We start from the raw sequence: 27,787 nt of genomic DNA on the forward strand, positions 1-27,787 counted from the left end.
TGGGCAAATTTGAGAAAGACAAGGAGCAGGCTGACTAAGGTGCGATGAAGAAAGATACTAGCCCAGAACAGTATTAAGCAATTTTGGGGTGGGGGGTGGGGGCGGAAAGAGGCTCCACAAACATCCCCATCCTGATAACGACAGAGCTCAGTATGTCAGCATAAGAGACAAGGCTGAATTGTTTGCAACCACCTTCAGGCAGAAGTGCAGAGTGGATGATCCATCTCGGCCTTCTTCTGAGGTCCCCAGCATCACAGCCAATTAAACCCACTCCACATGATATCAAGAAACAGGTGAATGAACAAAGGCTACGGGCCCCAAAAACATCCTGGCTGTATGCTAAAGACCTGTTTTCAGAACTAGCCGCAGCCCTGGTCAAACTGTTCTTGTATAGCTGCAATCCTGGCATCTAAAGAACAATACGGAAAATGTTCAATTTATCCACAAAAAGCAAAACAAATCCGTCTGGCCATTTTCCAGTCCATCAGTCTACTCTCAAAAATGATAGGTATCATTGACACTGTAGGTGTCCTACATCATATGACCGCAACGGTTCAAGAATGGGGCTCAACACCACCTTCTCAAGGACAATTAGCAACAGGCATTAAATCCTGGCCTTAACCAGCGATGCTCACAGCACACAAATTAATTTTTAAAAAGCTTACTCAGTAACAACCTGCTCATTGATGCTCTGTTTGGATTCCACCAGGACCACTAAGTTCCAGACCTCATTACAGCACTGGTCCAAACATGGGCAAAATAGCTGAATTCTGCAGGTGAGGTGAGAGTGACTGCTCTTGACTTAGTGTTGCATCAAGAAACTCCAGTAAAATTGATGTCAATGGGAATCAGGGAGGAACTCTTCACTGGCTGGAGTCATGCCCAGCAAAAAGGAAGATGGCTATGGTTGTTGAAGGCCAACCATTTTAGCTCCAGGCACATCACTGCACAGGATTCTCAGGACAATATGTCCTAGGCCCAACATTTTCAGCTGCTTCATCAATGACATTCCCTCCATCAAGGCCATAAATGAGATATGTTCACTGTTGATAGCACACTGTTCAGTACCATTTGTATCTCCTCAGATAATGAAGTGGGCTGTTCCCACAAGCAGCAAAACCTGAACAATATTCAGGAGTGAGCTGATAAGTGGCTGTTAACATTTGTGCCATTCAAGTGCCAGGCAATGACCATCTCCAACAAGAGATAATCTAACCATTTCCCCATGAAATTCAACGGCACTACCATCACTGAATCCCCCACCATTAACATCCTGGGACTCACCATGACCAGAAACTTAACTGGATCAGCCACATGAATACTGTGGCTACATACCAGGCATGAGGCTGGGAATTCTGCGGTAAGTAACTCACTTCCTGATTCCACAAATCTTGTCTACCATCCACAAGGCACAAGAGCACAAGTCAGGAGTGTGATGGTATACTGCCCACTTACTTGGATGAGCATAGCTCCAACACCTTCTTCCAGAACAAAGCAGCCTGCTTGATTGGCACCCTATCTACCACCTTAAACATATACCAGTGTTTCGACCGGGATGGGAGCAGTGTGCGAATTATCAAGCCCCACAACTCTCAGGTCGTATCAGTAATTTAAATGTTTAATTTTCTCACCGAAATGGCCAGATGTGCACCTATACCTCTAGTACCCAGAAGAAAATAGACTCTGACCAGGCTTCTTTCAAAAACTCAATGGTTAATTTATTTTAAAATAAAACCTCTTAACAAGTTGCATATACTGGCTAACACACAATTGTAATCGGGAAGTATAACTATCTCTCTCTTCCTAAAGAATTCCCCCAGCACACACAGACAAAGAGTCTCTCCGCAGAGATGGGCTTTGGAGGATGGTCGTTATAAAATAAAAGGATAAAGTCCTTTATTTTGATGGTGTCGACCTGGAGTTCCCTCATGTGAAGATGGGCTGCTGGTCCCAGTGGATTCCTGGAAGTTTTCACCATTGGTCTCAACTTTGCAGGTCCAAATGCAGAAAGCCAGTTCTCCAACAAGACTGCCTTCAAAACAAGCAGGTTCACAACTTAAGTTTTTCCTTCTCTCCCATCTGATTGCCTTTTTGCCTCCCAGCTTTTCATTAACTAAAGTGCTTTGCAGTTCAACACAAACAAGCAACTCCTTCTCAAGTACCAAATAGGTCGTGATTTCTTGGAAGAGGACTGCTTGTTTACAGTTCCAAGGTGAACTTATGATCTTCTTTGGGAAAAAAAAAATCTCAGGTTAGTATCCACATGTCCAGATCATGCCAAATTCTTCCATCTTGTGAAAGAAAACTTCAGTCTTGAAAGATATGATTCTAACACCAGCCCCCCTCCACCAACGATGCATAGTGGCAACAACGTATACCATCAACAAGATGCACTGCAGCAAATTCCCAAGGTCCTTTGACAGCACCTTCCAAATGACCTCAGCACCTAGAAACACAAGGGCAGCAAGCACATGCAAGTTCCCCTTCAAATCACTTATCATCCTGACTTGGAAATATATTGCCGTCCTTCACTGTCACTGAGTCAAAATCCTGCAATTCCCTCCTTAGAAGCACTGTGAATATATCTACACAGAGGACTGCAGCAGAGGACTTTCTCAAGAGCAATCAGCAGTGCACAATAACTGCTGGACCTGGCAATGATGCCCACATCTAGTGAACAAATTATTAAAAGCTAACAATGGGATTTTTTTTTAAAAAAATTGCTAATTTGCAGAATAAACAAATACCATTAAAAAAGATGGCTCCAAGTTTTAGGATGCTGTACATAAAGGAAGAAGTTAGAACAAAACTGAAATTTAAGAGGACAACTACATTTGATAAAAATGAGGGAGGGTATGAAAGCAAGAAAAGAGGTTAAAAAGCATAAGAAAAGCACAGAAAGAACAGGAGCTGAGAAACTTAAATATTTATAAAAACAGTGAAGTATTGTAAAATGAGAATTATCAAACATGAGATGGCACTGCTGAAAAGAAAGGATAGTATGTAGCAGATAAGCAGAATTTGGCAGAGATACTTGATGTACTTTTTAATCAGTGTTTACACAAGCAAAGGATATTGGGTAGGGGATAAACCCTTAATGGATTAGTGGAAATGAAATGATAAATAATGTAATAAATGAAAGTAATAATGAAGATGGTTAAGCTAAAGAAGAACAACAAAATATCCAACAGGATACATCAAAGAGCATTAAGGTTACTGGGGAAAAATTAGCAGAGGCCTGAGAAATGATGAGGTTGAGGTTTCCAGCATGAGGCTCAGGCCATTTTAACCCCTGTTCTCATTTCAATAAAGCAGGACAGTCTCCTAACTAAAACATGTGAGAGTGACATTAGGGCGTGCAGGCAAAACAAAATCAGGTCAGGAGCCCAAGAATGCTTTGGACATAAAGTTTTGGTCCCTATCACAAAGTTAATGCTGAGGAAGGAGATTAGTACATAATACCAACCCTGGGAGTGGCAAGCTAGGTTAGGACTGAGGAAGCCCAAGCAATCTGGCAGGGCCCAGGGAAGCATTCATGCTCACAGACAAGCCAACTCTCGTGAATCGTTCACACAAGACCTGATTTCTCAATCAAATTTGGCCCCTTATGATCGTGTGAAAGGATTCTTAAAACTCAGGTTCTTGAACTCGCCTTCTCCAGTGCGCAATACAATCAATCAGTCATGTTGCATATGCACCTGACCCCAGAGTGCCTAAATGGAGAGGAAAGCAGAAGTGGGCCAGCAGGAGCACACTGCTTCAATGAGCCTGGAGCAAATGACAATGAAGTACTTTGTGTTACATGCTGAGGCTTTTTTATTGAGAGTTACAAGATGACACTGCACATGGCCACAAAGTTTATTTTGGAGCTAGCGAGAAAGGGTTTGTTAGTGAACCTCAAGACGCTCAGCTTTGCCACACACAACCTCCTAAAAGTCCTCGAGGAGGAGGAGGGGCTCAGAATCCCAGGCTTGTTCAAACAAAGAGCCAGGAAATCCTAGTACCAAGCAGCCATGTGCCACTCCTTGAAACTTGGGATTTTGCTGGGAGATGGGGTGGAAAGTCCTCTGGACCCCATTGGAAGGATGGAGAGAAGGAGACTATTGAGTCTTCAATGAAACTTTCCATAGACTCCCACTGAAGGAAGACCCTAATGAAGAGAAAAGGCTGAGCCATGCAAGAGAGACCCACACTGATATGAGTAAACCTAACATCTGGGCAGATCAATTTGTCCCACAAGGGGTTCTAAATCAGGTCTTATGCTTGCTATAGTCTATGCAGGAAACCCTATGCAGGGAATCCAATGCATGTCTTAGGCAGCTACTACAGACCCATTTAAAGTGGTCTGACTTGATTTTCGGTCAAACGTTCAAACATCCTCGGGGTGCTATTTGTCAGTCCCTGACGTTAGGCCTAGTTACACCCGGGCAGGGGTAACATGGTTTTCATAAAGAGCTTTGATCTGTTGAGATTAAATAAGACACAAATGGGATTCATAAACCAACTGTCATTCTTTATGTTTATTTTTGAAAAGATAGCAACTTCTTTTAAATCAATTCTTGAGTTTACCTCCTGATTTATGACATCGTGGTGTTGACATTACGATGCTTGTCCTAACCAGTTTGATCCACAGCAACCACATGTGCACTAAGTGTCTGCAGCTCCAGGAACTTCAGCTCCAAGTTGATGAGCTGGAGTCAGAGTTTCAAACACTGAGATGCATCAGGGAGGGGGAAAGTTGCCTGGACTATTTGTTCCAGGAGGCAGTCACACCCCTTAGGCTAGGTACTTCACATTTGGTCCGTGGTCAGGGACAGGAGGGTGTGACTGTGAGTGAGGCAAGGATCCAGAACGTAGCAATGGAGGAGCTTCAGCCCTTGCTTTTGTCCAACAGGTTTGTGATTCTTGCAATGTGTGTGGACAAGAACAGGGACTCCAGGAAGGATGAGCAAACTGACCATAGCACCACAGTGCAGGGAGCATTTAAGTGGGCTGAGTTAAAAAGGAATGTAGTTGCAGTAGGAAGCAGTACAGTTAGGAAGATAGATAATGTTCTCTGCAGGTGAGAGCATGAGTCCCAAAGGCTGTGTTGCCTACCTGATGCCAGGGTTCGGGGCATCTGCTCAGGGCTGGAGAAGAACTGGAAAGATCCAGTTTTCATGGTCCCTATGCGTACCAGCAATGTAGATAGGACTAGGGAAGAGGTTCTGCTGAGTGAGGCCCTGCTGAGGCACCTAGGGATTAAATTAAAAAGCAGAACCATAAAGGTAATAATGGCTGGATTACTACCTGAGCCATGAGCAAATTGGCATAGGGCAAATAAGATTTGAGAGTTGAATACAGGCCTCAAAGCCAGGTGTGGGAGAAATGGGTTTCAATTCATGGGGCATTTGCACCAGTACTTGGGAAAGAGGGAGCTTTACCATTGGGACAGCCTTCAGCTGAACTGTGCTGGGACCAGTCTACTAGCAAATCATATAACTAGGGCTGTACAAAAGGCTTTAAACTAAATAGTGGGGGTGAGGGACAGGGTAGAGTTCACATGAGGGGACATTTGGAAATTTAAAAAGAAAGGACAAGGCAATAGTGCAGGGTAGCTATGCAGGTAATGATAACCAGCATATGACAGGAAGGGACAGAGCATACAAACCTAGAGTGCACCAACAACTCATGTCAGAGGAGGGAAAAATGGTTAAAGGACAGAAATAAAAGCTCTTTATCTGAATGCAAATAACATTCATAACAAGATGACTGAACTGATAGCCCAAAACAAAATGAGTTTGATATGTTACAGATACATGGCTGCAAAGTGAACATGGCAGGGACCTGAATGTTCAAGGGTATTTGACATTTTGGAAGGACAGGAAGTATGGAAAATGTGGGTAGCTCTGCTAATAAAAGGATGAGATCAGTACAGTAGTGAGAAGTGATCTTGGTTCAGAGGGTCAAAAGGCGGAATCAGTTTGGGTGGAGACAGGGTAGATGCTGGGAGGATGCTTCTCTTTGTGGGGAATCTAGAACTAGGGCCAAAATAAGGGGCCTCCCACTTAAGACAGAGATGAGGAGTAATTTCTTCTCTGAGGGTCATTAGTGTATGGAATTCTCTTCCATAGAGAGCAGTGGAGGCTGGGTCATTGAATATATTCAAGGCCGAGGTGGACAGATTCTTGATCTACAAGGGAATCAATGGGTGGGAAGGTAGAAAAGCGGAGTTAAGGCCACAATCAGATCAGTTATGATTGCACTGAACGGTGGAGCAGGCTCAATGGGCTGATTGGCCTACTCCTACATCTATTTATGATCTTATGACAGAAGTGACAGATACTGTAGATGAAGGGGGAAGATGGGCAGCAATGGCGTACATGTCAACTTACATAACTTCCTGAAAGAAGTTTTATACAGGAGACTACTCAAGAAAATTAAGGGATATGCAATTAAGGGCAGATAGCAAACTGGATTACATACAGAATAAACGGAGAGTAGGAGTTAACGGTAATTACTCAGTGGTTGGAAGTGGGTATCAATATAAAATCATAGAATTATTGCACAGGAGGAGACCAAATGGTCTGTTGTGTCCATGCAGGACTCTCAACAGGACCAACTTAGCTAGTCTCATTCCCCTATTTTTTTCCCCCCATAGTTCTGCAAATTTCCTCTCTTCAGGTACTTATTCAATTCCCTTTTGGAAGTCCTGATTGCATTTGCCTCCGCTGTACTCACAGGTAGTGCATTCCAAATCCTAACCACCCTCTGAATAAGGTTTTTCTCATGTCACCATTGGTTCCTTTGCCAATCACCTTAAATCGGTGTCCTCTGGTTCTTAGCCCTTCTGTCAATGGGTACATTTTCTCCTTATCTACTCAGTCTAGATTCATCAGATGAAGGGTCATCAACATGAAACATGAACTCTAATCTTCCCCACAGATGCTGCCTGGCCTGCTGATTGTTTCCAGAATTTGCTTTTTTAAAATTTCAGGTTGCTATATAAATTTGGGCCACGGGATACAAAGCAATGGATTAGACAGATTAGCAATTGGCTAGTAGATGGCAGAGTGGTGCATGATGAGGTATCTAGATATCAGCCATGTCTTAATGCTGAGGCACAGGGCAATGGTAGGAACACAACTGCTTATAGTTTTTTTCAATAAATTATGTGAAAGATGGAACTGTAGCCATGGTGTCCAAACATCTAAATTCAAAAATGACAGCATTATTATACACAATTCCAAAAAGAAAGAGAAGCTAAATTTATAGACGGAAAAATGACAAGTGTAATTTATTAGGGAGAAATTTAAAGCTATCAAATTCAGGACAGGGAAGGAGAGTGAATAGTGTTCGAAATGGAAACTTTTGCAGCATCACAAAAAGAAAGAGCTTTGAGTTTTGATGGGCAGGTCGGCAAAACATTGGCATCGTGCACATAAACAGTACTGTACTTTCAGAAAGCCTTTGACAAGATGTCACACTAGGTTACTTCACAAGATAGAATCTTAAGTAATCAATAAGAATTTGATACACTGGATTAACAATTGGCCCTAATCTCACAGCCAAAAAGTTGTAGTTAACAGATGTGAATCAGCCTGGAGGAACATTTACTAGTGGTGTCCCCCAGAGGTCAGCCCTCAGCCCAATAATTATATTTCTGGTGGAGAGTCATATGGACTCGAAACGTTAACTGTATTCCTCTCCGCGGATGCTGTCAGACCTGCTGAGTTTTCCAGGTATTTTTGTTTTTGTTTTGGATTTCCAGCATCCGCAGTTTTTTGCTTTTAATTATATTACCTTTACTGATGACCTGGAGAGCAGTGTTGTGCAAATGTTTACTAAGTTTGCAGATGACACCAAATTATTTGCAAGGGTTAAGACTGTCAAGGAGTGTAATGAAATGCAAAATTATTTACAAGCAATATAGAATACAGGTATTATTTGCAGGAAACAACACCAAAAGAGGTTGAGAGAGAAAAAGATCTAACTGTTACACAAAAATTCACTGAAGGTTCATGATCAATGCAGAGAAGCTGTAGCTAAAGCTAACAGGTTATTTGGTTCTATTCAATAGGAATATTCAGTAGAAATTAAAGGGTGAAATATTGTGGGTCAAACAGCACATGGAGTACTATGTCCACTTTGGTTCATCCACAAGGTGGGTAATATAGCAGACTTGAGAAAGGTCTAGAAGAGAGGTAAAAAGAATGATTCCTAGCTAAGCTAACCCAAGTTACTTTGACAGGCTTAGGGACTTTGGTCTATTTACAGCAACATAGGTATATACAGGTAGTTGAACTGAAAAGAGGTCTATAACGTCTGGACAACATGCCTGTTGAGAGATTATTCCAATTTAAAAGGTTGGAGAGGACCAAGGGACATGAGTTTAAATTATGCAAGAGCAGGAATATACTGGCTGTTATGTTGCTCTTTTCCCTAGGAGACTTCTGGATCACTTTGTCACTTGGTATGATGGGTCTTGATTTTGCATGCCACAAGGGAACTGGACCGGTTTTTGACTATTACAGAGATCCCATCATAAAGAAGTCTTTATAAATGACACTTGGTTTATGTGATCTTCTGAATCAGCTTTAATCACTTGAGGGGATGGGGGACAAATTTTTCAGAATATTTTTTCCCTTATCAACAGTGTTTCTTTCCTTGTGCTCTCTTTGTGTCAAAGGGAGGGGGGAGAGAGAACATATCATTGGTGTAGTCTATTGATGATGCTCCAACCATCATGGGGATTGGGGCAGTTTTGAAGGACCAGCTGGTCTTTTCCTATGATTAATGTTGCAGGTTCATAGACAGGAAAACAATTCTGAAGTATAGTTGAAGTACAACTTACAACTGAAGAAAGAAAATAAAATTTAATCAGGCCTTTTTGAGACTACATCTGGAGTACTGCATGCAGTCTTAGACTCCTTATTTAAAAAGTCAAGCTTATTGGGAGAAATGCAAAGGAAGGCAAAATTTTTTTTTCCAGAATTAAGACAGAGCTATGGTAAGATGTCTTGCCTGCACTATTTTGATCTTGAAAAATGTCAGGAATGACTTGATCAAAGGCATATGATGGGAGTGGGTGCGTGAGGTGAAGTTGCTTGGATATAAATAAAGTTTTACCATGGTGCAAGAAGTCCAAGACAATAGTCCATGGTTGCAAAAGAAAATGGGGAGATCAAGAGACCTCTACAGTGAATGGCTGATAAATATGTGCAGCAGAATACCAGCCAGGATGACCAAACACGAAACAACACATCAAAAATGTGATTCGGGGTTATTATACATTTAGAAATGCTTCACGAAAATCCTATAGAAGAGTAGATGAAGGGGTAAAATTTGTTACTACTGTATGTACATCTTTTGCCTTTCAAGAATTATCAAAATGACTTGCACCTGATTATCTGTAGCAAGTATAGGGCAACTTTGAAAGATGCATATACTTCTGTGGTCATTTGAAATGGAGTAACTTGGATCCACGCCCAAACGCAGCAAGACCTTGACAATATCCAGGCTTGCGCTGATAAGTGGCAAGTAACATTTGCGCCACACAAGTGCCAGGCAATGACCATCTCCAACAAGAGAGAATCCAACCATCGTCCCGTTCAATGGTATTACCATCACTGAATCTCCCACTATCAACATCCTGGGGGTTACTATTGAACAGAAACTGAACTGGACTAGCCATATAAATACTGCGGCTACAAGAGCAGGTCAGAGGCCAGGAATCCAGCGATGAGTATCTCACCTCCTGACTCCCCAAAGCCTGACCACCATCTACAAGGCACAAGTCAGGAGTGTGATGGAATACTCCCCACTTGTCTGGATGAGTGCAGCTCCCGCAACACTCAAGAAGCTTGACATCGTCCAGGACAAACCAGCCGCCTGACTGGTGTCACATCCACAAACATTCACTCCCTCCGCTACCAACGCACAGTAGCAGCAATGTGCATCATCTGCAAGATGCACTGCAGGAATTCAACAAGGCTCCTTAGACAGCACCTTCCAAACCGACGACCACTACCATCTAGAAGGACAAGGGCAGCAGATAGATGGGAACACCACCACCTGGAAGTTCCCCTCCAAGTCACTCACCATCCTGACTTGAAATATATTGCCGTTCCTTCATTGTCACTGGGTCAAAATCCTGACACTCCCCTCCTAACAGCACTGTGGGTGTACCTACACCACATGGACTGCAACAGTTCCAGAGGCAGCTCACCACCGCCTTCTCAAGGGCAACTAGGGGCAGGCAATAAATGCCGGCCCAGCTAGCAAAGCCCACATCCCGTGAATGAATAAAAAAAACTCATACAGGGCTGCGAGTTGATTTCTATTTTAAACAAATGAGTCTCATCATGCTGCTTCTTCTGTGTCTTCCAACTATTGGGTGTAGTCATAGAGCTTGGGGAGACAAATCTAAACATATAAGGTGCCTATTTAATTACAAAATTACTGCAATAGCTTTTTATAAAACAAAATCTGTCAAAAACATTATATGTAAAGCAAGGCTGCCATTTTCAGAGAAGAACACAGAAAATGTTCCATCACATCCAAAAAAGCAAAATCAATCAAATGGCTCTCCTATACCTGTCCTCAATTTCCAGGGCAACTTATAGTAGCAGTATACAACTGTGTCACATTCCAAAGCTGTAGAATTTTGTTCCAGGTTTATGAATAGAATTGCAAAATGTTGCATAAATTATTTATTAACTTTATATCTGAGGAAGTGTAAGTTACAAGCTCTGTAATCAAGTGAAATCTGCCAGAATTATTTTTCCCTAGTGTTTAATGGCTACATTTAATAATCTAATCACAAAATAGAAAAACAGAAAAGGCTTAAAATTCACAGTATTAAAATTCAGTAGGCGAGTTTGCATCCTTTAAGGGAAAGACAATTTATGATGATTGTGTGTATTTCACTTTATTTCAGATTTCTAGAATTTGCAGTTTTCCTATCTATATTGCAGTCCAAATCACATGACCCGATAGCATATATATTCTTCTGCAATTAAAAATCTGGGAGCTCTGGGGCCGAGGGTAGCTCCAGTGGATGATGACAATAACCAGGGGTTTCTGTTTGATTCTTGGGCAACACCACATTGACAGATAGCATGTAAAAGTCTCACTCAGAGCTCAGCGCAAGATAGCTAGCATTGGGTGTGATATCTAATGGCAAACAAGAACTGGTCTGTTGAAGCCTTAAAAATATATTGCAAGCATTTTCATTTTTTCCCCTTCTCATTTAAAAAAAATCTTTTTCTTTATATCCCTGACTGTGAGTGGCTTTTAGAACAGTAAGAGAATAATATTCTTTGCCTTGCTGCCTGTTGAACACAGAAACAGCCACCCACTCCCCCAATAACAGAGAAGAATTGCACACTGGGAGCTTCAACGCCGTTTGCTGCTCCTTACCTGTCACTTTCAACTTCCAGTAATGCATACCATGCAGCTTTGACAGGGGAAATAGCCTATGCAAAAGGATAATGATTGTGTACAATCTACAGCACTGAATATCAGATAAGCAGTCGAATAATTTAGCAACAATGGAGGAAGCGAGAGAGGTGGGGATAAGGTAAAACTGGGTGTTGTCAGCGTACATGTGAAAACTAACCCTATGCTTTCAGAAGATGTTACTGAGGAGCAGCATGTGGATGAGAAATAGAAGGGGGGGCCAAGGACTGATCTTTGGAGGATACCAGAGGTAATAGTGCAGGAGCAGAAAGAGAAACCATTGCAAGGCAACACTCTGGCTACTATTAAATAGATAGATCTGAATGGAACCAGGAAAGAGCAGTACCACCCAGCTCAACGACAATGGAGGGGTATTGGAGGAGGATAATGTGGTCAACCGTGTCAAAGGCTGCAGACAGATCAAAGATAAGGAGGAATAGTTTGTCTTTGTCACAGTCATGTGGATGCCATGTCTGACTTTAACAGGTGCTTTGACACCATGGCAGGAACAGAAACCATCGGAGGGATTCACACTTAGAGCTCCAGCAAAGACAGGCACAAATTTGGAAGATGACAACGACTCAAGGACTTTGGAAAGGAAAGGAAAGGAAGGTTGGAAATGGAGCAGTAGTCTGTAAGGACAAAGGGTTCAATGATTGCTCTTTGAGGAAAGGGTGATGACGACAGATTTAAAGGAGAGAGGAACAACACGGGAAGAGAAAGAACAATTAACATCAGCTAACATGGAGACCAGGTGGTGATGTTGGATGGTCAGCAGATTAGTGGCAATAGGGTCACTGGAGCAAGAAGTGGATCTCATGGACAAGGTGTGCTCAGAGAGGGCACGAGGGAAAATAGGAGAGAAACAAAAGAAATATGCAAGTTCAGGGATAGGGAAGGGGGATACTTTACAGGGAGTTTGACCTGGAGGGCTAGTGTAAGGGAGCGACATGGCAGAGGCAGCTGATAGGATGGTCTTGTCCTTGTTAACAAAAAGAATCCATGAGCTCCTCACACATTGTTGGAAGCGAGGGTGGAGAAGACAAGGGAGAGGAGTTTGTCACAAGGTTATGCCCCTTTATTTTTTGAAGATATGAGTTTTCAATTTTCAACTGACTGGAAATTTTGCAATTTGAACTGAGACAGAGCAAACTGCTTAAAATGCAAGGCCACATTCTGAGGTGAAGATGAGAAACCAACAAATCACCCTCCGGGTAGTGTGAAGGTAGGAGATTTTACTTATAACCCAGGCACCCATCAAAAATCATAACTGTCTAAGGAAGAGACATTAAAAATGCAAAGTACTGGATACTGAAACAATGGCTGCCGCAGACCAATACATCCAAAACCTCTTGGAAATACACAATGGGTGAAGTATTTCAAGGCAAGGTTGCCCAGCCACTAGAGAGAGAGAGAGAGAGAGTGCAAGTGACACAGACAGTGTCAAGAAAGTCTTCAGCAGAGGAAGCAGGCTGAAGGCTGCTCTCTGTCCCTCCTATTTTGGAATAAGTGTGTCACCCAGTTTGAGAAGCCAACTCTACCTGAAACCTACCAGCGAACTAAAATCCCGTAATAACTGCAACATTCTCTACATCTGACCGCATCCAAGAAACCAGCTAACCTAAATCGGTCACAGTGTTTAAAATCTACATCTCAAGGACAATCAAAGGGCACGTAACCATGTATACTTTCATTTTTTTAAAAATTGGACTAATTCCCCTTATTTTTGATAGGTGTGTGTGTGTGTGTGTATGTATGCGCACGCGTGTACACGCCCGAATGATTGCATGAGGGTCAAATTCTTGATGTTGTGTTTTTATTATTTTCCTTGGGTTTAGTAGTTAATAAATTTGCTCTTTGACTCAAGAAAATCTTGTTTGATTGGCTTCGTACTGGTCACAGCTTAAGTAGTTAAATACATTCTGATTTGGAAAAGGCATATCCTCGTGAAAAACAAATTTAAACCTTTGCTGTGACCAAATGTGAAGGTTGAATAGAGGGGAGGCAGTTCACCTCTTCTCACCTCGTCGTACCAAGTTTAAGACGACTGTTCACAGTAGAGAAAGGTTATCTTTGCACTCCAAGATGATCATGGATTCGTGAGCAGTTTTAGCAGATGAGGGCAGAACTAGATTTTGTTTTATGGAGTCCAGCCAGATCTGGTGGTGAATAGTTAAACCAGTTGTCTACCATATCCTTTCAAGTCTGTGTCAGTTGGACTTAAGGGAGTGGAGATGAGAGCGATGCCTGGGGGATGGCCTGCATGAGAGTAATGATTTTATTGGGCAAAGATGGAGGTGAGGATGCAGTTGAGCAAGACAGTAGATGCAGATGTGTGGCGAATGACCCTCTGTTGTATAATTATTTTCCAGAGGCAAGTACAGGAGAAGGTACGGTTGAGGTGTAGGAGGGGGATGCGAGTAGTGAGTCCTCCAGGGAAGTGATCAGAGATGGCCTCATCTGTGACTGATACAATCAGGTGAGCGAGATAGCAAGGTCAAGTGTATGATCTGAATATGGACTGGGGAGTTTACATGGAGCGAGAGATTGATGGAGGATAAGAGGGCAGTGAACAGAGGACACGATGAGTTGAGGTGGAGATTGAAATTACCAAGATGAGAGGCTGTTGTCACGACTCAGCGGGGATAGTGTGCTGTAATATCAAGCCCCACTGTTCCCCGAGCCATGAAAAGTTTGACCAAATCACCAGATTGCCCCAATTCTACCTAACTGTTTAATTTAGGTTAACAGAATACGAGCACCAGGATTGTAAACTTAAGTAAATAACTGTTTATTGAACAAGTTGCCTTTAACTGATGGCAAAAGAAATATGAAATGCTACCTTCTAACTCAATAACTTAAACCCCTATGCATACACACACCTATACACATTTTGTGTGCCTTGTTAAGGGTGTAAAACAGTTCAATAGCACCAATCCAGAGTACAGGGTTAGATGGGTTGATTTTGATTGATGTCTTCCAAATTCCTTGCAGTTTGTTGTTGGTGACACAAGGTGGTCTCCCAGCACTTTCAGTCTGTGGTTCACTAGTTGAAAAACTTGCTTTTCAATATCTCTACTGGTGATTTTTCTCCTTTTCCTCTTGGCAGTGGTTTTCAGAGAAAGCAGGTTACAGGGATGTGAGGGGTAGCCAGCTAGTTATTATGGCAGAATTGCTGGAATCTTACAAACACAGAAGAGGTTTCAGGTCTTCCCTCTTTGCAGGCGAGAAGTCATTCTGCCTTACTGTTACCAAATACCCTGGTCACCTGGTCAGGAGTCAATTAAAATGCTGTCGCCAGGCAGTTCCCCTTTGTCTGGAACCCCTTTCTGGCACCGTCCTGTTCTCTTATGGCACCGAATGTTCCAGGATAGCAACATTGTAGATGTTCCTTATGCTGCTCCAGCAAACATGTCTTTCAACTGTAGCCATGGTGGTTTTTTTAAAGCCACAGTCCAATTTTAAAGCTATAGTTCAAGAAAAATAAAAGAATAGGTTCTTCACACTGTCAAGTGCAGAAGCTGACAGAGAAAAGCAGTGGTGATGTCTCAGTGATCAAATTTCTATTGTATTTTGGAGATCTGTAGAGAAAGAGAGTTTTGAATAAGAAGTGTAAGGGGTGGACGAAAGTGAAATGCTCAAAGGCAGAGATAGTGCCAGAGGAGTAGGAGGACAGGCCAAAGTGTGATCTGGTGATAAGAGCCGAATTGCCACCATGACAGACTTAGTGGGGCACTTGGTGGAAGATAGGGTCAGGCAGGGAGGTTTCATTAAGAGGAAAAGGTATAATTACTCCTCAGCCAGGTTTCTCTTAAGGTCATGCTGTCAATGCAATTGTTCAAGGAAGTTCATGCTTGGCAAGTGAACAGACACTCTGGAGGGTGATGCTTAGAGGAGTGGTGAGAGCTGATCCACTGGGTCAATAGTGGGAGGGGTGAATTGGATGGGAAGGACATTGGCAAAATTAGTCCCCAGCTGGCACATAGGGCAGACAGGCCAACACAAGTGTGGGATTGGGCAATTAGGGTTGCTGCTCATAGTGAGCCAGTAACAAGTGCTTCAATGAGCTCAATGGAAGATGCCAAGAGAGGCACAGATGAAAGCCATGTTATCTAAGAGGGAGTTAAGCTATGAACAACAGCAAGAGAGCAGTAAGGTATAGAAGTACTGAGGGGTTTGGTAGAGAATTGAGAGTTCATGGTACTGAGAAGGATGATATTAAAAGAGGCATAATAATAGAAGAGAGCAGTCTAAGAGGTGTAAAAAAGGATACATAAAAACCCGATAGCAAGCTGGAAACAAGAAAAAAGATAGGAGATAATAAGGAGTCCAGAGTTCAAGCTGGAAGGCCAGTGGTGGGGTAACATTGATGTAGGTAGGGTGGAGTCAGCATGGAGGATCAACAAACCATTGTCTGAATTCGGAGACAAGGAGAGCAAGTCATGTTCAGAAATTATTTGAGGGTAGAGTATCAGAAGGTGCACAGTGGGAAATATTTTCATGGGAATTGAGATACAGGGGGGCATAGAGTCAGTTGCAGGATCAGAAAATGCAGCAGAGATTTTGTTCTTTGGTCCAGACGAGTGCTTTTCTGGCCAGCAACATACTGAACCTGAAAAACCAGTATAACCAGTCACTAATCACAGATTCAGCAGGAGATTGATATTTATATACTTTAATGAGATCCTTCCCGTAACCACCTACTTTTTAAATCTTCCATTATGTCATCACGCCCACTTTAGAATTGAAATCAATTTTGTTGCTATTCTCTGAGCCTCTCTCAATGTAGGCATATCTTTTTGTGGTGTGAACTGCAGAATGGACTATTCAGTGCATAACATCTCAGCAAAATCTCTGAAGACTTACAATCTACTAAAAATACCAGAGCCTCAGGAATCCATATGCTAATCTCTATAAGAAATGCCAGCTATCACGCCAGAAAATGTTTTATTCGTATAGAGTAACAGATAGAATGGCCTGGATTTTGCAGTTAGTCAAGTAACAACACTGGACATTCATTGCTCTCAAGCTGTTCACAGACTTTATGCAGGTTTTTAATCTGTAACATATTGTCACTGGGTGATTCATAAAGCTTGGCACCATCTACAGGGGATCTGTGGCTTGAGAACAGGGCGAGCAACAACATGTCTTTTCAACCAGACTAAAGAGCTCTGACGGAGACTCAGTCAAAATTAGGAAGTATAAATTAGAATACTTCTTAGGTCAATGCCAAATTATGTACAGAAATATAACTAAAGTCTCAAATAATAATCAAGATCTGATGGAATGAGAATGAGGTTATTTACCTGTAATTAAAGCTTATCATGCCATTAAAAATTCACTTACACCTGAACATTCTTAACATTTTCTGGTGTGTTTAGTCTTTATCTTCATTCCCTTTATTTAAATGCAAAGTCTCTCAGCAAGATGCTAGTATAGTGCAGCTTGTGCAGAGCAAGGCAAAGGAACAGTAACTTCCGGATTTCCATGTTTAAATGAATATAAGACCATAAGACATAGGAGCAGAAATTAGGCCTTTCGGCCCATCAACTCTTCTCCACCATTCAATCATGGCTGATAAGTTTCTCAACCCCATTCTCCCGCCTTCTCCCCGTAACCTTTGATCCCCTTACCAATCAAGAACCTATCTATCTCGGTCGTAAATACACTCAATGACCTGGCCTCCACAGCCTTCTGTGGCAATGAATTCCATAGATTCACCACTCTCTGGCTAAAGAAGTTTCTCCTCATCTCTGTTCTAAAAGGTCTTCCCTTTACTCTGAGGCTGTGCCCTCGGATCCTAGTCTCTCCTACTAATGAAAACATCTTCCCCACATCCACTCTATCCAGGCCTTTCAGTATTCTGTAAGTTTCAATCAGATCCCCCCTCATCCTTCTAAACTCCATCGAGTATAGACCCAGAGTCCTCAAACGTTCCTCATACGTTAAGCTTTTCATTCCTGGGATCATTCTCATGAACCTCCTCTGGACCCTCTCCAGGGCCAGAACATCCTTCCTGAGATACGGGGCCCAAAATTGCTCACAATATTCTAAATATGGTCTGACCAGAGCCTTATAAAGCTTGCACTGATGTCAGGCTGCTGTCCAATTTGATGAACGTTAATAGCCTCATTTATTCTTATTACTAAACCAGGCCAAAATACAGAGACAAAAACTGAAAGTGCTGGAAAAACTCAGCAGGTCTGACAGCATCTTTGAAGAAAGAAACAGAGTTGACGTTTCAAGATGAGTCATACAGGCTGGAAAAGTAAACTCTGTTTCTCGTTCCACAGATGCTGTCAGATCTGCTGAGTTTTTCCAGCATTTTCTATTTTTGTTTCAGATTTTCAGCATCCACAGTATTTTGCTTTTACCAAAATACAGAGAGTCCACATGTCACTAACGAGGCTCTCGACAACATTAATTACTTGCCCTAAATGGCTGCAATGGGAATAATTTGTATTCATGTGTATATCCAACAACTTCATGATTGGCATTAACTTCAATGGGGAGCCTCACAGCAACAAGTTACCTTCATCAGCTTTGGGAAGGCTAACAGCAAAGTTAGCAATTGCCCAGCAATTTGTGGAGAATTATAACCTATGGTATGTCTTTTCATGCCACAACTTGCTCCATTTTTAATAAGTTAATAATGGCAATCACCATTAAGACGCCAGGGTTATCTTTGGATTCCAGGATAATCCTGCAATAGTAAATAGGTTTAGCAGAAGGAATCAAGACCCAATTATGCTTGATGTGATGGGATGAATAGCTATACTTGCTGTGCACTAGATTTACTCAAGTCTATACCCCATGCACTTGAAGTGAAGATAAGGGCCACACTAGAGCAAATGACAAATCTGGGAAAGAGTAAATATTTTGAAGAGCAGGCAAAGATGGAGAAGAGGGAATGGTTGAGATTGCCAGCTGCAAAAATAACCTGTTGCGTGGAGGCCAAAAGCTTTGCAGTTGGCAGCTTGAAAGTGCAATTGTAAGTGACTTGGTTGAACAGACCATTTTTTCCCTTGGGATGGGTACCGTAGGAAATAATTTTGAAAGACGGCACGGGGATATTTGTGGTTAAGGAGGCAAGAAAGTTGTCAGAGATGATCTAATCTGTGACAGAGACCATGGGAGTAGAGAAGCTACGCAGCTGACAAGGGCAAGCAAGTTTCTGCGAAAAGCAGTGCTTCAATGGATGAAGATGTTTAAGGACAAGAGTACAGTGAAATCAGAAGTAAAAGGGCAAGGTGAGAGCACAAATTAAGCCGTATGTGACCTGACAGCGATTGATGCTAACACTAGGTGGTCAAAATTAAAGTGTTCCATTCTTCAACATTACAACATCCAGCTTGATGAGAAACTTCCAATCTGAAGTGTACTCCATTACCAAAACACCAGATCTGGAACAAATAATCAAGCCTTCTGACCTGTTAAGGCTGGAAATTCAGTGGTTTCATTATTGTTTGGCAGTTATTAAACTGAGAAAACTATTCTTCCCAGTGCTAAATAATGATCCATTGCTCCAGAGGTTCTATTACTGTAATCCTAATTGCCAAAGCTAACTTCACTTTGGAGACAAAAACTTCTTTCACCCTTCAATAACTCTTAATTGTCTATAAAACCCCAAATCCAAGTGACAATTCCAGTGCCTGTCTCAATGCTGTGTATTTCAGAAAACTTAAATATTTTGGCAATTAACCAAAATTTCATTCCTACTATTCTTGACCTATTTGGTAAGATTCTGATCTTGCTTATACTGTCAGAGAAGAAAGGATAGGGAAGGAGTAAAGGTTGTCGACTTTTCAGTGTTGCAGTAGGTAGTTATTTTTTTCTCTGACAAGGGGTGACTTACTTGCCTTAAAGGCCCAGAAATTGTGTTCAGCATGAGGGGATGGGGTGGGGGAGGCAGGGAGGGGGTAGTGGTGGACTTGAGAGGTGGAGAGAACATTTTTCAAAAACATGTAAACTTACCACTGAATTTCATACCACAATTCTTAGCCAAACAGCTGTGACCAAACCGTGCCCATTTTTATGATGGTGGTAGAGGGACTGGCTTACCTGTAAATGTGGTATAGTGTGTGAAAGCTTGCCTATCAGGCCATTTAATAACAACTGGTATTTATATAGAGTCTTTAACATAGTAAAGCAAGCTAAGGTGCTTCAAAGTAGCGATATTAGAAAAAAAAACTGACAGACCATATAGGAATATTAGGACAGGAGGCTGAAATCTTTATTTTAAGGATGTCTTAAAAAGAGGTGTAAAGAGGCCAAAAGGTTTAGGGAGGTAATTCCAGAGCTTAGGGCCTAGACAGCTGAAGTCACCAAGGGGAAGAGATGAAGGAATTTGGGTATGTACAAGAGGCCAGAATTGGAGGAACACAGAGCTCTGAGGGTTGCAGAGCTGAAGGAGGTTACAAAAATAGGGATGGGCAAAACAATGGAGGGATTCGAACACAAGAATTGAAAATTAAAAACCTGAGACATTGTTGGACCAGTAGTCAACGTAGCTCAGTAAATACACTGGAACGATGGGTGAACAGAGCTTGTTACAAGTCAGGGTATGGGCATTAGAGAATTAGATGAGTTGAAGGTTACAAAGTGTGAAAGCTGGTCAAGAGACCACTGGAATAGTATTGTATGATGAGGTAAGTTCCCTGTTAAAATTACTGTAAGAACAGTAGTAAAATTTTCTTCATACCAGTTTTACTTTTTTGTTGAAAATGCTTGTTCTTCATATTTCTAATGCATGCAAATTCTTTATCAAATCGAACAGCCTGACTACAGTATTTCACATGCAATGCCCATTTGTAATTTTGGGTTAAAAGTAAAATAGGGAAGAAAACATTTATATTTGAAAAAACATCGTGATGCAGATTTTTAGTTTAAAACGTTTCTGAAATTCTTGGTATTTCAATTTACGATATTCTTTCTAAAGATTTTTTGTATAATTGATTAATGCTTTTAACATTCTAAGTATCAATTGTAAATGTGGTCTTTTGTGATCTGGTCTCTGGTTCGGATATATTTGGCAAATAAGTGCCATACATATTCACCTCCAGGCCGTCTGGTCATTCATTCTTCACTACTGTTTTTGTACAACATTCACACAGATTGTAACACTTGATCAGATGCACTTCCTCTTATGTCCACCTTCATCAGATGTAGTGGATGATCATTGACACAATGTTGGAGAGTCATGCTCACTTTCTTATTTAATTCAAAGGGATGACTATTATCTGTAAGTGTGTGGTTCAACGGCTTTCCCTTGCTAATAGTTTGTAAACTCAACACTGATTCACTACTACCAAAGCCAAGTCATGTGAGAGACTTTTATTTAAAAATACATTAATGCATATTTTACTTCCAATATTTGCCAACTTGGTCCCATGTACAAAAGATAGGAGAAATTACATTTTCTAAGTAAAGTTCTTTACTTAGAACACAAAGCTGTCCATCAAATACACTGGTAATGCCTTGATGCCAACAGTGTTACAATGTGTGTTAATATCATGCAAAAACAGCAGTAAAAGGTTGACTAGATGACCTAGAGGTGAATATGTATGGCACTTAATTCGCCAAATATATCCAAAGCTACAGACAAGATCGCAAAGGACCACAATTACAATTAATATTTAGAAATAATGCCATAATCACAGCATACTTCTATGAAAGCTTAATTTGACAGTAGTCGTAAATAAAATTATGAGAGCCAACCTTGCAACTTATATTGTAAGAAATTAGATTGTAAATAAAATAAGTAATCACTTATCTGCTGGGTTGGACCAGCAGTTACTACACCACAGCAAATTCAGCATAGTAATTATACTCATTTAACCACACAAGAATACATTCACCAGCTCAGAGAAAGTGCAAGTCACTATTTATACTTGCATTCATTATGTCAAAATGTTTCATAAACATCTGAAGCACAATGACCACTGTTATGTTGGCAAACAGGACAGCTTTCTCTCATTACTGGACTGTCAGTCTAGGCTATAGTTCAGGGCAAACCCACCATCTACCAGTAAAAGATAATACAGTAACAATTCAAAAAATACTAGTAGTTTAAAGAACAAGGTAAGAGGTCACATTCAAATAAAATATATTCCATACATAGAAACAGCTGTTTCCACTTTTTTAAAATACAAGAGTCACCTACTTATATTTGTAGTTCATTTGTAGTCTCCCATCCCCCAAAATATTTTGATCATAAATTCAAGCTAAATTTAAGAAAACAAACGTATTATAGTAACATTCAAAGTAATCATTTTACAATATTAGAGAGCCCACAGAAAAGATTGAGGTTATGCTTTTGTAAAATAATTTGAAATCTTTAAAGAAATGGGCTGATCTTGTTATGACAAATGCAAGATAAATACTTTAGTATTCCTGTTGAATGAAAAAGCCTCAAACAGTGCGTAAGATGCACGAATGGTGCATAAAATGTTCACTTTTTTGCTTCTGTCAATATTTACCATTGTAAATTACAATTATAATATTTCCCTTTTAATTTTGTAATACCAACTATATAGTTATAGGCCTTGAAGCAATTCTGTACAAGAGCAGCAGTGTGCCAGCATAGAAATATTAGGCATGTTAAACTATCAGTATATCAAGGACAAAGAGTTCAATTTAAAAGAAGAAACAGTGGAGACTTGTGAAGGCAATCTGATCATTAAATCGGAGGACATCAGCGCAATGGGTTAGATAGCCACCTGGAGTTATAGGTAATTTGTACAATTAGGCAAATGAATTCCAAATTGGATGAAGCTTGCAAACAGAAGCTTATTGATGGTATTCGGAGACCGTGCTTGTCAAAAGATAATATTCTCATACCAAGTTTAGCCAGAAATTAATCCAGTTCTCTTCTTAAACTTTTGGGTTTGATTCCCCAAAAAAGCAACTGCAACAGATTTAGCACATTCATACCTGAGTAAAGCAGCAATATTCACGTTATAATAACTTCCTAGAGGATTAACTGTGTGAAAATTGAGAGTTTTTAAATCCATTTTTATCAGGTTACACTGGGCCAGATACCTTTCAGTTGAACAGCATTACAGACCTCATTGGAATAAATATCAATAATTAGCCTCCAATTACATTAAGTAAATGCCATTTTCAGAGGAAAATAAAACTGAGGGCTATTCAATGGTAACTAGTACAAAAGGGAATGTGAATGATGTTGATGGGAACACTTTTCCACGCTATGGTCCAACCTCCAGAGAAATGTCAAATGGAACAAAGATACTTACCCAGTTCATCCCTGACTGGTCTTTCATATCCTCTTTTACACACTTCAAAAATCTTCAGGAGGCGGTTCTGAAACAATACCTCAGCTCTTTACTGCTATACTATCTGCCATATTTATATTACACAGCAGATTTTACAGCAGTTGGAAAAGAAAAACAATTGCTCAATCTTGGCTGGGGAGAGCTTCGTGCACACTAGAGAGCACAAAATGGATCTGCCAATTTATTTCAGCAGGTGTCGTCATACACCTCCCAGCAGACAGTAAACATGATTGGTTCCACCTCCAATAACCAAGATTCTGTTTACGTTGCCACTGAGAGCAGTGCTATCTCAAGATATATCTATGGATGTCATCTCTTTTGCTTATTCTCAGAACCTCTAGAGACTGCAACCCCATATTTGCTTCAATACATGTTGTCAACAAACATTAAACGTGGAACTAACTGCCAACTTCAAGGCAACATTAACGGAAGTATGGAAGCAGATCACCTGCCCTCTCAACACAAGGAGGAAAAGCCCTAATTAATTAATTTGACATTCCAAAAACTCCTTGTGAACTTATCTGAAGTGATCGTCTTTTCAAAATTATAAGCATGTTATGATTCTCAGCGCTTCTGCAGAAAACTGCCAAAAATGTGCATCTTAGTGATGTGGCATCTCGATTTAACTTAGGCCAAATACAAGAAGAGTCAATTCATTATGTCTGACAGGTTTCTGCTGAATCTTCTTCACTTGATACCACTATGTTGACCATAACATTTATTTTAACGGGAACCTGCAAACAGTATAATATAAAATAAAATACATTCAAAGCTGCAAAAGCGTTAAAAGTTCAAAGGCCATTCGCAGCGTTATTTCTCATGATTTATGGCATCATAAAGACAACTTGCATTTATAAAGCACATTTAATGCCGAAATATGTTTAAGAGAAGCACAAACATATAAAAAGTTGACACTGAGCCAAAAGCAAAGAGATGACGAAAGGTGACTAAAAATGAAGTCAGACCTATCAAAAAAGATCTTGAAGGAAGAGAGAAAGGTGGAAAGGAAAATGGAAAGACAAGAGAGGTTTAAGGAGGAAACTTGGAGCTGGAGACACCTGAATGCACAGACAGCAACAACGGGAAAAAGTAACAACCAGGTAAGTACAGATTAAGGAGGTTATTCAGCCCATCTAGTTTATTCTTCCTCAAAAATCTATAAACCACCATCCCACTACTTAAATTACTCCAGATGTTTTGCTTTCACACTGTTTCCAGGTTACCAGCAGAATCACTCCACTGTAACACATTTCCAAGGACAATCTTTGGGTTCAACAGAATGAAGTGAAAGTAAAATGCAATGACCCGATTGTTCAGTCTAGTATTATTCAAAAAAGCGAAAAGCTTTTCAACTCAGTGGATATCTGAACCTATTTTACAAGAAATACATCGCTATCTTCATCTATTTTGTATATTGTTCATTTGAGCAGGACTTATCCCACAAAATAACTTCAGAATTGAGTGGCAAATTCTGGAAGATCTTTAACACATGACATCTAAATCTCAATTTCTCCCATCCCTCTCCCAATGGTTCAGTGAGTGGTTCCAATGTACAAACCAAGACCTCAACTTCAAACTATGGTCATTTATCTGATTTCTCCCAGGATATCGACAGGTTCAGCTGTGTCAATTCTCTGTCAACTAACATGTTGATATGCATCAAAGCTTACATATGAATAGTCACCTGAGGTACAATACCCCAGCCACAAGAGGGTAGAAAATGAAAGAATAAAAAAGAGTTCCCAACTTTTTAAAAAGTGATTCTCATAGGCATTGCATTTAGCTCTTATTTCACCATCATATATCTTCATTAATATTTGATATGCATGTTCAAATAAATTTCATGTTCATCTTCTACCTTTTATAAGTAATGATTAGCAGAGAATCTCTTACCTACAAAAGAATTTCCAATTATTGGACAGGAAGAAAGAGGTATGGAATTTTCTCAGTCTGCACTTGAGCCATTATTTTAATGTCTAACCAAGCCCACTAAGCTCTTAAATGACTTGACCACTATGGGGTTGTGAAGCTTTGGAATCTTCAATATTAGCATCTTGCAACAGACCACACCACAAGGAAGAATGGTTTTCCAGACAAATGCAGTAGTCTACTTCCCACAGAAGTATGCATTGGCAAGTTGTAAAGTAGAATTTGCATATCTTGGGCTTCAAAGGGGTGGACTTGTCAGTTTAAATGCTAGCGGGTCCAATGTTTCCCCAAACAAACAAGAGCCTATCTAACAACAAAGTTACAATTTTGCAATCAGCACTAGGTGACATTATTTGAAGGTGTGACAGATCTGAGCAGATCACCCCAAGTCTCAAATAATAGACAATAAACCAATTGATATAAATGTAGTATGAAGCATGCAACTGACAAAGGCATTACACAATTCTAAAATGGAAATGCACAATTTCAAAAGATTAATTTGCAACATTTCTGGCATTTTCAACTATTATCAGTCTACAATGGGTACTTACAGATGTTCATTTGGAAGCAGTGTTGCCTTTTATTATCCACATTCAAGATTTCTCACTCAAGATCATTTTATAATTTCTTAAGTTTATGACAGAAATGGCCACTAAATCCTCTTCGCCCAAGAAAGGCAGAGCAATGACTTTTTACATTCTTGAGCTCTAGTAAGAACACATTTCACTGGTAATGGGGATTAGCAGATGGCTTAAAAAATGAATTAATATTGCAACCCCGTAGTAGGTAAACCTCCTTCCAAAGACAAAAAAAAAAGCATTCCAGTAAAGCAGTTCATATTGTGGAATGTCTTCAGCCAGTGTCCAAACAGGTAATTGGAAGAATTATTACCTAAAAAGCCATCCATGCGTTTGTAAACAATTACTGGTTGGATCTCAAAACATAAAAGAACCTTGTCTTATTTAGGCTAGTCACATCATCAGCTTGAAAATGTCACAAATGCAGTCCAATTCTTTTAACATCAAAAACACAAAATTATCTTATTATAGAACCAGTAACAAAAGGAACAGAATAATTTCAACAGAATGGCATTCCTCATTTTCCAAATGACACGTTTTATCCAACATTGATCTCAGCCCGTCTTTTCTTTTCTGTTATTGTCTGTGCTCCTGTCTTTTACAAGGGTATTTATTATAAGAACTCGGACAGGGGGAAAATAAAGATGGCTGCAGGAATGTGGGTTACAGCAATAGAAAATAGAACACAAGGTTAGCTAAGGTAACTGATAACTATTGAGTTCCCATTTGGTTCACAACTGCCAAATCAAGATTTGATTTCAATATGGTGCAGGTTAAATCAAATGATGTTTTACTGGCAGTGCCAGAATTATTTATTGATGCTAGTTTCAAAAGTACACATACATTATAAATTACCAGTTTTCAATTGAATGTAAACAATAGGAAATGCACTTCTCTACTTCTATTTCCATTTCTACTCTTTAGCGCTGAAGAAGTGTCATATGTGTTCCAAACGTTAACTCTTGTTTTTTTCTCTCTCCATAGATGCTGCCAGACCTGCCGAGCTTTTCTGGCTTTATTTCAGATTTCCAACATCCATAGTATTTTGCTTTCATCTTAGTGGAAAATACACTTTGTTGCATAATTGGTCTTTCTTTAATAAGCCATTTATTTATGGAGAACGGCAGAATTTGTTACACTAGGATGTAACAGCCTGCTTTCTAGCATTTGCATCTTTCATTTGGTTTTGTTTATTGACTCAGAAATCTTGGAAGGCCAACATCTGCAACTACATACGTTGGCACCGATGGAACGGCAAATACTCCACATCGAATGAATAATCGGAGTTCATACGCCACCCCTTCCATCCACAATAGTTGTAAAAATACTGAATTTAACGACAAATTACATAACCTGTTAAGCAAACTGGTGGTACATTTTAATGATTACAACCCTGCTGCTAACATTGCAACGTACCCAGCAGGACGGAGATTTCATTAAATCAATATTACATGAAGTTAGTACAGTTGCCTCTCGCCCGAAAATAAACCCAGTTTTCTCGTAATCGTTGAACCTCTAGGGGAAACCGGTTCTGCTTATGTTGAAATGTATTTTGCAACGAGTCGGGATTGTTTCCAGTGGGGAATGAGAGCGGCCTAAACCCGACTGAAACCAGAGCCAAGTGAGGGGCAAAACGAAAAAGGATGGTGGGGGGGTGGGGGGGGGAGGGAGCCAGGTGTCCGTCCCCCGGGGTGAGGGGCGGCCCGGGGCCGTTAGCGACCCGAATGTCGGCTCCTTTTAAACCCCACAACCGGAAACACACCCCGCCGGAAAGAGCCAGCAATCAACCAGGGGAAGGGAAAGGAAAGGAAAATAAATAAAGCTGGGTAAATCTCAGCCCAGCATCAAATGGGCAACATTACTGGACATCCGTTCTCACTATTTTCAATGCAGGGGTTTTTTTTATATATATATATATAAAGAAGTTAAAATGCCTTTTAGATCAACTCACCACAAAAAAAATATCTCGAGCGGACGAAGGAGAGATGAAGGTTGGTGCTTTTTCTCCCCTCCTCCTCTTTTTATTATTGAAATTTATCCTGTGAAGCGCCGCAAGACGATGGCGAAAGAGGACGACAGAGCAGTCGGGAGGATTGTGCCGTTGCTGCTCTTTCTCCTGGTGGCCATTTTCACCCGAGACTGAACTGAAGAACCCTGAGAGTGACAGTGGGAAACATCGCTGGCTCCGCTCCTCGTTCCTCTCTTCTCCGCTCCCTCCTCACAAGCGCCGGGCTCCACCACCGGGAGCCACTTACAGCGCCTCCTCCGCCAGCGACCGCTCACTGCAATTCCCCAACCCAGGAACAGCTACCGCGCATGCGCACCCTCCCTCAGTCCTCGCCGGCTGCCTTACAGCGTCCCCTCAGCCAGCGACCGCTCACTGCAACCCCCCTGCCCAAGAGCAGCCACTGCGCATGAGTACCCTCCCACCTGCGTCTTCGCCGCGGGACTTATAGCGCCCTCTCCGCCAGCGACCTGCAAGCTCTCGGCCCAGGGGCAGGCAGCGCCTGCGCGCGCACTCAAATCGGAGGCGCGGGGGGGGGGGGG

At 41.0% G+C, this 27,787-nt stretch overlaps 1 protein-coding gene across 1 annotated transcript in view; it reads right to left on the reverse strand.

Moving 5' to 3' along the window:
• Positions 1-27,443, reverse strand: part of wdfy3 (WD repeat and FYVE domain containing 3) — a 405,362-nt gene extending 377,919 nt beyond the window's left edge. Inside the window, exon 1 of the mRNA XM_078543892.1 lies at positions 27,192-27,443. The gene's annotated coding sequence lies outside the window, so the exon portion shown is untranslated. The remainder of the gene's footprint in view (positions 1-27,191) is intronic.
• Positions 27,444-27,787: the final 344 nt, after the last annotated feature.

Source organism: Cetorhinus maximus, chromosome 1, assembly GCF_964194155.1.
Source record: "Cetorhinus maximus chromosome 1, sCetMax3.hap1.1, whole genome shotgun sequence".
NCBI classification, from domain to species: domain Eukaryota; kingdom Metazoa; phylum Chordata; class Chondrichthyes; order Lamniformes; family Cetorhinidae; genus Cetorhinus; species Cetorhinus maximus.